At 49.6% G+C, this 12,144-nt stretch overlaps 1 protein-coding gene across 11 annotated transcripts in view; it reads right to left on the bottom strand.

The window, feature by feature from the left end:
* MTCL1 (microtubule crosslinking factor 1) overlaps positions 1-12,144 on the bottom strand; it is a 134,413-nt gene that overhangs the window by 82,095 nt on the left and 40,174 nt on the right. The gene's annotated exons all lie outside the window — the stretch shown is intronic.

The raw sequence follows: 12,144 nt of genomic DNA, 5'->3' as shown, positions 1-12,144 counted from the left end.
AAGGCTCTTCCACATGGGTAGTATCAGCTCTCAGCATTAGTTTACATGCAGGCAGTCACTCATCTGTTCAGGCACTGAACAAACACTCATCAGATGGGTGCGTGTTGGGAGCAGCAGTTAAGATATAGTTTGGGATGCCTGCATCTCGAATCAGAGTGCCTGGGTTCAAGTCCCAGTTCCTTTTCTAATTCCAGCTTCCTGCTAATGTGCACCTGGGAGGCAGCAGGTGATGGCTCAAGGACTTGAGTCTCTGCCACACACACAGGAGACTCAAATTAAGTTGCTGCAGGCATCTGGGGAGTGAGCTAGTGGATGGAGATCTCTCTCTCTCTCTCTCACTTCCCCCCTCTCTCTCTCATTCTTTGTATCTCTCTCTCTTTTGAATAAAATAAATAAAAATTGAAAACAAAGCAAATACTTATTCGAGTTTTTCTCAGCGTTAAGTAAAATCCCACTGTGATGTAAATAAAAATATATGGCAGTGCCTGAGCCGAGGGGTCTGGCAGAGAAGACGAGACTGTTAGACAAACAGGAACAAAGTGAGGCTGAACGTGACGAGCAGCCGAGCTCCCAGAAGGAAGGGCACTCACTTCCAGGGCTGCTCTTAGCGGGATGGGAGAGCCTGGGCAGGCAGAGACAGGAGGGAGAAGACACTGCCTGTGAAATAGCAGCCTTGAAGCCAGAGCACGGCGAGCTTAGCAAATGGCCATGGGTGGGGGCCAGGGTTCTTGCGAACACAATGGAAGCCAAGGGTGAAAAGAGCTGGGGCCGAAGTGGTAAAGTCCTAAGGCAGGCAAGGAGGTTTAACTTCATTCACCAGCTAGCGAGGCCTCGGGGACCTCTGAGCCCTGCAGTGCCCACCGGGGGCCTCTTTTGGAACGGCCCCTCACAGCTTTGTGCAGAACTGGCTGGAGGGGAGGGGGCAATGCAGGGATCCACCACGGGCACGGGCCTGCTGCCACAGCCCAGGAGGCTCTGGACACCTCGGCTCCCTGGGGGCAGAGGGAGTGGAAAAGAAGGGGGCAGGGCCAGGAGCCCGTGCAATGAAGGAGCTGACTGGGGCTGCAGGGTTCCAGGACAGTAGGCCGAGGGCAGGTGGGAGGGGTCTGGCCTGGGCCCCAAGGCCAGCAGCACAACACGGTAGCAACCCAGTGGAGCTCGTGTGCCATGGGGGTGACACCCAAGCAGCTCCTGGCCACCTCCCCAGACTAGCACGGCTGCAACACGGAGGACACAGACAGTGAGGGCGGGAGCCCCGGGGTGCTGCCTGCTCCAGCCATCCGGGAGGCAGTTAGGAAAAACACAATATAAAAGAACTACTAAGAATAGCAACAATAAAGAAACAGAAGGCACAAGCTCACTGGCCCTTGGACACAGTGGCAGTGTCAAGCTCCTGCAAGAATTTAGAAAGCTCATTCTCACTGGCTGTGCCTCCCTCCCTGACACGGGCAAACCGTTTCCTCGGATAGATGTGCTCAAGCCCTAACCCCCAGCACCAGCGAATGCAGCCTTATTTGGAAATTCGATCTTGATAGCTGTAATCAAGTTAAGATGAGATCAGGCTGGAGGAGGGTGGGCCCTGACCCAAAATGACTGGTGGGTGTCCTTATAAGCAGAGGAGACAGACACAGAGGTGACGCCACCCGGTGGCCCAGACACACAACGGGGACAAGGCCATGGGACCCTGGAGGCAGAGGCTCAAGTGACCCGGCTGCGGGATGAGGAACAAGCACCAGCGGCTGCAGGCAACACCAGAAGCCAAGAGAGGCATGGAAGAGGAGACTTCTGGAGCCTGCGGCGAGAGCAGGACCCTGCAGACACCCCGAACCTCACACTTCCGGCCCCAGCCCCTGAGACAGAAGTTTCTGGTTGTGCAGGCACCTGCTGGAGGTACTTCCTCCCAGCAGCCCTGGGAGGAGCCAGACCAACACAGGACACTGGGGCAGAATCAGGTGACACCGCCCAGTGTGAGTGCAGAGAAGGGAAGCAGAGAGTCCAGATTCCCAGGCTCATTCAGCTTTTGTCCCCCTCTCTGAGAACAGAACCCGCCCCAAGCTGCCATGCTTCTGCAGTGAACCCTGCACTTCAAGTCACAGAAGGACACAGCTTTCCCATGGGAAGCACAGGGATGTCAGCTCAGTTAAAAAAAAAAAAAAATCCCTGGGGGCCGGCATTCTGGTGTAGCAGATAAAGCCGCCGCCTGAGACACCGGCATCCCATATGGGTGCTAATTTAAGTCCCAGATGCTCTACTTCCAATCCAGCTCCCTGCTAATGTTCCTAGGAAAGCAGCAGAACATGGTTCAAGTCTTTGGGCCCCTGCCACCTATGCAGGAGACCCGGATCAAGCTCCTGGCTTTGACCTTGTGATGATGCCCTGATTATTGTGGCCATTTGAGGAATGAATCAGTGGATGGAAAGTATCTCTTTCTCTTTCTTTCTCTCTCTCTCTCTCTCACTCTCTCTCTAACTCTGCTTCCCAAATAAAAATAAATCTTAAAAAAAAAAAAATCCTGGCTGGCGCAGCGGCTCACTAGGCTAATCCTCTGCCTGCAGCACCGGCACCCCGGGTTCTAGTCCCGGTTGGGGCGCCGGTTCTGTCCCAGTTGCTCTTCTTCCAGGCCTGCTCCCTGCTGTGGCCCGGGAGTGCAGTGGAGGATGGCCCAAGTGCTTAGGCCCCTGTACCCGCATGGGAGACCAGGAGGAAGCACCTGGCTCCTGGCTTCGGATCCGGGCAACAGACTGGCTGTAGTGGTCATTTGGGGGGTGAACCAATGGAAAAAAGAAGACCTTTCTCTCCGTCTCTCTCTCTCACTGTCTAACTCTGCCTGTCAAAAAAAAAAAAAAAAAAAAAAATCCTGTCATCGGACCATCCAACCGGCAGGTGTGTACCCACAACTACTGAATACCATGAGATAGTGAGCTGCTTCATGATCCCACATCAGTAACCCACACCCATCCCTGCAAGGCCTGGGCTCCGTCACACTGTGGAGACCCCTGCTCTCCTGCGTCACCACAGACAGGGGCAAGGAGCAAGCACAGGAGACCCTTTCTGCAAGGTCTGTGACGCCAAAAACAGGCTTCAAGAGGAAGGCTTCCTGACCAGAAGGGGAAGCTCCCCTGCACTGCCAACCTTATTTTCACTCCAAACACGACAAGGCCGTGCCCACTTAACACAGCCGGGGGCTTCTGGATGGAAATGGCGTGGCTCTCCCCTGTGGGAACAGCAGCTCCACCCGCTTCGTGCACTAGAGACATCTTGCCTCAATGTGACAACTCAGCAAGCGAGGCATTCGTGACCCCAATCAGAGAAGAAAACAAGGACTTCTGGAAAGCCGTGTCTCTGTCTCCAGGGAGCAGGCCACACTGAGCAGGTGGGAAAACCAGTCTATCACACTCGTGCTGCCCCTTACACCTGGCCTCCCAGAACCTGTAAAAACCTCCAGGTGGCGCACCTTCTTTCCTTGGAACACAGACAAGGTGTGTAACACAAGGTAAGGTGGTCAGATCCCACCCGGAGGGCTGCCGGGCAGCTCTGAGCAGACCTAGGAAGAGCTTTGACTGAAAGAACAGTAGAAACCTCGGCCATTCTTTGCACCCTATAAATATATGAGGAGACTTCCAAAAGTTCGCGGAAAGCAGAGTTTAAAGGTAAGTTTATTTTGGTGCAGAAAGTTGTGGAAACTGTGCATACAAGGGATCCTGAGAAAGGTCATGGAGAATGAGTATTAGGAAATAACTATGCACGGACCCCTGCCTTGTTTTCAAGTGGGCAAAATATAGTTCCAGACTTTTCACAGAGGAAGCATGATTAGACACAAATATATGAAAAGATGCTCTCCGGAGCCAGAGCTGCGGCACAGTGGGTTAAGCCACCACTCACGATGCCAACACCCCATATGAAGTGATGGTTCCAAGTCTCGGCTGCCCCACTTCTGATCCAACTCTCTGCTAATGCACCCGGGAAAGCAGTGGAATACGGCCTGAGTGCTTGAACCCCTGCCACCCACATGGGAAACCCAGATGGCATTCTGAGCCTTGGCTGCTGCAACCATTTGAGGAGTAAATCAACAGATGGAAGATTCTGTATGTGTGTGTCCCTGTCTTTCCCTCTCCATTGTTCTGCCTTTCAAAAAAATTAAATATTAAAACAAAAAGATGTTCTCAATTTCATAAGCCAACAAGGAAATGCAAACTAAAACTGTAAGCATGTATCATTTCATTTAGTACACTAGCAATGTTACAATATCTGCCATATTAGAGTTGACACAGTTTCTCATAAACTGATGAATATGTATAAACTATTACAACCACTTTGAAAAATGATTTGATATTACCTAGTAAAATTGAATGTATGTAAATTACTTGAGTAGATATTTTTCCAAAGATTTCTGAATGGCCAATAGGTACACAAAAAGATGTTCAATCTCAGTAGTTATTAGGGAAATGCAAATCAAAATCACTATGACATACCACTTCCCACTCACTAAAATGACTACTATCAAAATAATAGAAAACATGTTTTGGCAAGGATATAGGGAAACTGGAACTCTTCCACATCATGGGTAAGAATACAAAAGTGCAGCCACTGTGGAAAACAGTATAGCTACCATATGATCCAGTAATTCATTTTCTGGGTCTATACTCCAAAACACTGGGACTCATTTGTGCAACCATGTTCACAGCCACATTGCTCACAATGGCCGAGAGACAGAAGCAACCCAAGTGTCTACAGACAGACGAAAAAAGAACAAAATTGTGATGTGCTTGCATGTACAGGCAAATTCTGACAAACAGTACAACATGGACTGAAGATGGACCAAGGCACTATGCTAAGTGAAATAAGCCAAACATAAAAGGAGAAAAACTGTATGATTCCATTTATGAGTATATGAAGAACCCAGAGGAGCCAAATTCATACAGACAGAACACAGGCTGGCCATCGCCAAGGGCTGTGGATGGGAGAGAACAAGGAGTAGCTGTTCAGTGAGTACAGGGTTTCAGTTTGAAAACAGGAAAAAGTGCTGGAGATGAGTGGCAGTGATGGCTGCACAACAAGGCACTGAAAGCCGCTGATCCATACACTTAAAAATGGGTGAGATGCTAGGGTAAGTGTATTTTGCCACAACTAAAAAAATAAAATATGGTCCAGCCCATCGACTTGTAAGAACATGCATTGAGAAAACACTGCACAGTCCCAGGAGACAATGAAGCCTGTTCACAGAAATTGTTTGTTTTAAAGTCCAAAGTTAGGGCTGGCATTGTGGTACAGTAGGTAAATCTTCCACCTGCAGTACCAGCAGTAACAGCATCCCACATGGGTGCTGGTTCTAGTCCCAGCTGCTCCTCTTTCATTCCAGCTCTCTGCTATGGCCTGGGAAAGCAGTGGAAGAGGCCCAAGCTCCTGGGCCCCTGCACCCACATGGAAGACTGGGAAGAAGCTCCTGGCTCCTGGCTTCGGATCAGCTCAACTCCGGCCATTACAGCCATTTGGGGAGGGAATCAACGAATAGAAGACCTTTCTCTCTGTCTCTCCCTCTTGCTGTCTGTAACTCTACCTATATTATAAATAAATTTTTAAAAATCTTTTAAAAAATGGTATCTCAGAAAAAGAAAAATAATAAAGTCCAAAGTGACTGAGCAGGCAGTAGTCTTTTTTTTTTTTTTAGGTTTATTGTTTATTACTTGAAAGGCAGAGTACAGGGAGGGAAGAGACAGAGAAGAGAGATCTTCCATCTACTGGGTCACTCCACAAATAGCCACAATGGCCAGGGCTGGGCCAGGCTGAAACCAGGAGCCAGGAGCTTCCTCCGGGTCTCCCACGTGGGTGCAGGGGCCCAAGCACTTGGGCCATCCTCTGCTGCTTTCCCAGCTGCATTAGTAGGGAGCTGGATGGGAAATGGGGCAGCCGGTGTCGCTCCCCCTCTTCGTGGAGGAACGACACAGGACCCTGCGCTGTTCTTTCGTCTGCTCGGCCCTCCCCGGGTTTGCTGCTGGTTCTTCCCGGGTTGGCTACTATCCCTTCCACCTCCGTGGAAGGGCGGTTCCCCCTGGCCACATTCCCCACTTCCGCAGGGGAGCGGCACACCGCCGGCCGGCCGGCTCTCTCGGGGGCTGCACGGGGGCTGCACAGGTGTTCCCCTTAGATGTTCCCCTTAGATGTTCCTGGTGCATGCCGTCTCTCTCCTCCTTTATAGTCCTCCTCCGCCAATCCCAACTCGGCTGCCCACACGCCGAGTACGCTGCTCTCCAATCAGGAGCAAGTCCTACAGTTTATTGGTTGAACTGGAGGCAGCTGTGCGGAAGCTGTTTACTTCTCTCCCAGCGCCATATTGTGGGAGAGCAGATGCATAGAATAAGTCTTAATTCCAGTAACTCAGTCTAGTCCGGATTGTTCCCCACAAGCTGGGTCTTGAACCAGTGCCCATATGGGATGCTGGCACCACAGACAGCGGCTTAACATGCTTACGTCACCATGCTGGCCCCAGCACGTTTTATAACAACAAAAGCCTGGATACATGAAAGCAACCAAAGAGAGAAGCAATTTGTGATGGATCCAGACGAGGCAGTAATGGAACGGAGTAAAGATGAATGGACTACAGCCCAGGCATCAGCACAGGTGTGTTTAAAGAGGTACTGCTAGTGAGCAAGCATGCCACGGGGGACACCCATGTTAGGACTGTACCGCTCTGCTTTATCAGAAATAAGCAAAGCTCGGGGCAAGCGTGTGATAAACTACCACCTGGGATGCCCATATGCTTTATAAGGACAAGGGCTCAAGTCCCAGCTGCTCCACATCTGATCCAGTTCCCTTCTTTTATTTATTTGTTTGTTTGTTTGACAGGCAGAGTAGACAGTGAGAGAGAGAGACAGAGAGAAAGGTCTTCCTCTTGCCGTTGGTTCACCCTCCAATGGCCGCCGCAGCCGGCGTGCTGCGGCTGGCACACCACGCTGATCCGAAGCCAGGAGCCAGATGCTTCTCCTGGTCTCCCATGCGGGTGCAGGGCCCAAGCACTTGGGCCATCCTCCACTGCACTCCTGGGCCACAGCAGAGAGCTGGCCTGGAAGATGGGCAACCGGGACGGGGCCGGTGCCCCGACAGGGACTAGAACCCGGTGTGCCGGAGCTGCAGGCGGAGGATCAGCCTATTGAGCCACAGCACCGGCCCCAGTTCCCTTCTAATGTACCTGGGAAGCAGTGATGGCTCAAGTTACCTGGGTTCTACCCACCCATGTGGGAGATCGGCCTGGCCCAGGCCCAGCCACTGGGGGCACTTAGAGAGTGAATCAGCAGATGTAGGATCTCTCTCTCTCTCTCTCTCTCACTTTGCCATTCAAATCAATAAATTAATACATTTTGCTTAAAAAAAAAAAAAGTGAAACCAGACAAAATACATCTTAGTGATACAGACATCAATGGTAAACTATAAAGGAAAGCAAGGAAAAAAAATCAAACCATTCAAGATCATGGTGACTTCAGGGTAGGAGACAGACATACATGGATCTTCCAATAAATCAATAATGTTTTATTCTTACTCTTCTTAAAAATAGATGAGATCCAGGCAGGGGCTGGTGCTGTGGCCTAGAGGCTAAAGCCACTGCCTGTAGTGCCAGCATCTCATATGGGTGCCGATTCTAGTACTGGCCACTCCACTTCTGATCCAGCTCTCTGCTTTAGTCTGGGAAAGTAGTAGAAGATGGCCCAAGTCCTTGGGCCCCTGCACCCACCTGGGAGACCCAGAAGAAGCTCCTGGCTCCTGGCTTCGAATCAGCCCAGCTCCAGCCATCGCAGCCATTCAGGGAGTGAACCAGCAGATGGAAGACCTATCTCTCTCTCTGTCTCTCTGTCTCTCTCTTTCTCTCTGCCTCTGCCTCTCTGTAACTCTGTCTTTCAAATAAATTAAAAATCTTTAGAAAAAAATTATAGAGAGGTTGGGACCAGCACTGTGCTGCAGTGGGTAAAGCTGCTGCCTCTAGCACCAGCATCCCATATGGGCACCAATTCGTGTCTCAGCTGCCCCACTTCCGATCCAACTCTCTGCTAATGCATCTGGAAAAGCAGTGTAGGATGGCCCAATTCCTTGGGCCCCTGCATCCACATGGGAGACCTGGATGAAATCCTGGCTCCTGGCATTGGACTGGCCCAGCTCTGGACACTGCGGCCATTTGTGGAGTGATCTAGCAGATGGAGGACCTGTCTCTGTCTCTCCCTCTCTCTCTGTAACTCTGCCTTCCACATAAATAAATATTTTATAAAAAACATGAGATTTATATTCTTTTCATATATTTTTATTTTTTCACTCACACAAAATATGAAGGTTTGTTTATGACAGAGTCTCCAAGTCTCAAACCTCAAATACCAGGAGGTGAATTTCTTCCTCTGAGCCTCCATTGCAGCCATCAGCAACAGCCCAGCCCACTCCCCAGCAGCAGTCTCCTGGGGACCACAGCATCCATGGAGACCACAGAGGACCACGGCTGGATGACCTAAGTAGGGTTGGCCCTGCTCTGGGCATGCAGCCCCAGACCTTTTGCTGTGCAGCCTCTGGCTGTCATCAGAACCAGGGAACTTGGTGGGGGTGGTGGGGTGGTACAAGGGACTCTTAGAGAAGCTCAACATGGCCCAAATCCTTGCAAGAAACAGGAGATGCAGAGGCAGACAACCGGGCAGGAACAGTCAGGGCTACTCACAAAACCTAGCTGCTACCCCACCATGGCATAAATGGGATGGTTACAAATCAGGTCCCTGCACTCTTAAGATGTAGCCAAACTTGTTAAAGTGAAAATTAAAACAGACAAAAGGAATGTGTACAAAACCAAGAGAAAGAAATGTGGGATTCAGCAGCAAGAAGTGGCAGGAGGCAGGGTGAAGATGAAAACCAGGGGATGTTTTCATCTTAGAATTTCCACATAAATTTCCCGACGTGTTTGAACTGGGTAACTAGCAATAAAACATTTCACTCCAAGAGGGTGTTAAAAAAAAAAAAAGACACCAGCATCCCTTAAAGAAGGAAAGTGAGAGCTACAAAAACTTAAAAGGCTTGAAAACACCCCTGATACTTAAAGCCTCTTTCAAAAAGGAATTTCTGGAAAACGCATTATTCCGTCACTGGAAGAAAATGTGAGCTGCAGAACAGAGAACGAACACCAGACAGGAAACCGGCGACCTGACCGCTCGCAGCACATGCCCAGCGGGTACTGCAGAGAGCACAGCTGGGCCTGGGCAGCTGACTGTCCAGCCTGAGACCCTCAGCTCACTGTCACTTACTAGCCAGGGACCTGGGGCAGGTCTACTTGCCACTCCAAGCCTCAACTTCCCTAGCTTTAAAGTAGGAATATAAAAATGCCCACTTCAAAGGGCTGTCGTGAAGATCAGATGATGATACAGAAGTGTCCAGCACACAGCGGTGTAAAATAAATGCTATACCTTAGGATTCAGTTCCCAAACTATGCGAATATAAGAAGGAATATACTCACTCTAACCCCCCAGCTCTGAAAGTTTGCTTCTCTACCATGGCAGGCTCTATAATGACCTCCTCAAACGTCCATGTCCCTAGCCCACACAGCACATGACTGCATTATGCTGTCTGGCCAAGGGAATAAAAGGTGCTAATCAGCTGAGCTTCAAACAGGGCAATTCTCATGGATTGTCCAAGTGGGCCCAATGTCATCACAGGGGTTTTAAAAATGAAAGAAAGAGACAAGACAGAGAACCAGAGAAATGGCAGTGAGAACTCTCAGCCGGCCAGGGCTGGCTCTGCAGATGCAGAAAAGGGCCTGAGCCAGCAAATGCAGACGGCTCCACACGCAGGAATGGACTCCTCCCAGAGCTTCCAGGGAGGCGCAGTCCTGCAGAAGCTTCATTCCAGCCCAGAGCCCGCCTTTCAGACTTCTGCACTGTATCCCTTGACACAATGAATCTGCTACTTAAGCCCCTGCAGTAATTTGTCACAGTATCTTTAGAAAAGGATTACACCTGCTAAGGAGTAAGTGACCTACTAGACTGAAGACTGGACCTGCACTGCACTGAGGAGGAGAGAATCATGTTCTCTCCCCCCCAAAAAAAAATTGGAAAAGACAATTTTTTTAAAAAGCAAACTTTTTATAAAGTAATGCAATATGTGATGGCATCAATTCACTTATGTATGTTATATATTTGCTTGTCGATTTATGATTTAAAAGATTGGTTAAGCCTTACTAAACTGCTAGAACAATGTTCTATACCAAAGAACAGGAAAACGTCCATGAATCAGGACAGATTCTCCAACTTCTCCACCCTGAGCTCGGGCTCCACCCAAAGCCAAATTCCCCAAGTGGTTAAAGTCATTCATTCAAATTTCCCAAATGGCTGTGACTCAATAGGGCACTCCAGTTTTGTGGTAAATCGAAAAATACTACTGGTAACTTCTACTGCTAACCTCAAAGTCAAAATCAGAGGCACCCTGGAAAATGAGCAGGGAGTGCATTTTGAAAACTCATCCTATGGCTGTTGCTGTCACACTTCCTGCTGGTGAAGTCAAGGCTGGGTCAGCCTCAACAAGCAGAAGCTGAAGAACTATGGGCTCCCTTGGTTTGCTGTTGTACTCTCCTTTTTTTCCCCCCCCAAAAAATATGATGTTCAGCAGTACTAAATACCATGTATGTAAATATTTTGAAACTCACTTTAAAATAGTCAAAATAAAGGAAGGGGGAGAGAACAGAAGATGCAGAAAATAAAACAGACTGGTGAAGCTGAGTCATGAGTACGTGGAGGTTCATTACACCAGGGGGACTTCAGACAGTTCACGGAGCGCGGGAGCGCAGCTTCATCATTAAGACAGCCGCACCTCGGGGCTGGCGCTGTGGCGTAGCAGGTAAGGCCACCCCTGCAGTGCTGGCATCCCATATGGGCTCCGGTTTGAGTCCCGGCAGCTCTTCTTCCCACCCAGCTTTCTGCTATGGCCTGGGAAAGCAGTAGTAGATGGCCCAAGTGCTTGGGCCCCTGCACTCATGTGGGAGACCTGGAAGAAGCTCCTGGCTCCTGGCTGCAGATTGGCGCAGCTCCAGCGGTTGCGGCCATCTGGGGAGTGAACCAGCGGATGGAAGACCTCTCTCTCTCTCTCTCTGCCTCTCCTTCTCTCTCTCTGTAACTCTGACTTTCAAATAAATAAATAAATCTTAAAAAAAAGAAGCTTTAAAAAATATATAAATAAATAAACAGCAAGTTTCAAAATATTGATTTCACCCATATACTTTTTTTTTTTTTTGCCAGCTCTACATCTGACTCAGCTTCCTGCTTACGCACACCCCAGGAGACAGCAGGTCCCTGCCACTCACCCAGGAGACCCAGACTGAGTTCCCAGCTCCTGGCTTCAGCCTGGCCCACAGCTGGCTGTTACAAGCATTAGGGAGTGAACCAGCAAATGGAAGATTTCTCCCTCTCTCCCTCTCTCTCTTTGCCTTCCAAATAAAATGAAAGAAACTATTAAAAAGTGAGATTGAAAAATAAGTGGGGGGCCAGTGCTGTAGCATAGCAGGTAAAGCCACTGCCTGTAGTGCCAGGTTTGAATCCTACCAGCTCCACTTCCAATCCAGCTCTCTGCTGTGGCCTGGGAAAGCAACAGAAGATGGCCCCTGCATCCACGTGTGAGACCCAGAAGAAGCTCCTGGCTCCTGGCTTCGGATCGGCACAGCTCCAGCTGGTGTGGCCAACTGGGGAGTGAACCAGAGGATTGAAGACTTTTGTCTCTGCCTTTCAAATAAGTAAATAAATAAGGAAGGAAGGAAGGAAGAAGGGGAGGAAGGAAATAAAAATAAGTGGATTTTTGTTGCAAAAACTTTTGAAATCCCTGGGATCTTCAAAGCGTTCATGAAAAACACATAACTGAAAAAACATGTATGATTTCAACAATTGTAGGCACCGATGTATACTTACAAGTCTATTTTCCCACAACCATGCCCTCCCACGCTGTGATGTTGGAAACTTCCAGGGATAAAATGTTCATCGGGGAAGCTCTCGCCTGCCTGGCTACTCCCTGCAACGTGGGGCCGCCTGCCCTCCCGGAAATGGCTCCTGGGCCGCTAGTGCTCACAGGCCAGGTTCAGCAGCACAGGGTGGTTTTCTGCTGTGTGTGCGGGTGCCTGCAGGAACCGGGCAGCTCTGCCGG

The sequence above is a fragment of the Oryctolagus cuniculus genome, chromosome 10 (genome assembly GCF_051225735.1).
Source record: "Oryctolagus cuniculus isolate XC-2025 breed Fujian yellow rabbit chromosome 10, ASM5122573v1, whole genome shotgun sequence".
NCBI classification, from domain to species: domain Eukaryota; kingdom Metazoa; phylum Chordata; class Mammalia; order Lagomorpha; family Leporidae; genus Oryctolagus; species Oryctolagus cuniculus.
Note: the sequence above shows the minus strand (reverse complement) of the source record. Positions and strands in the feature narration are given on the sequence as shown.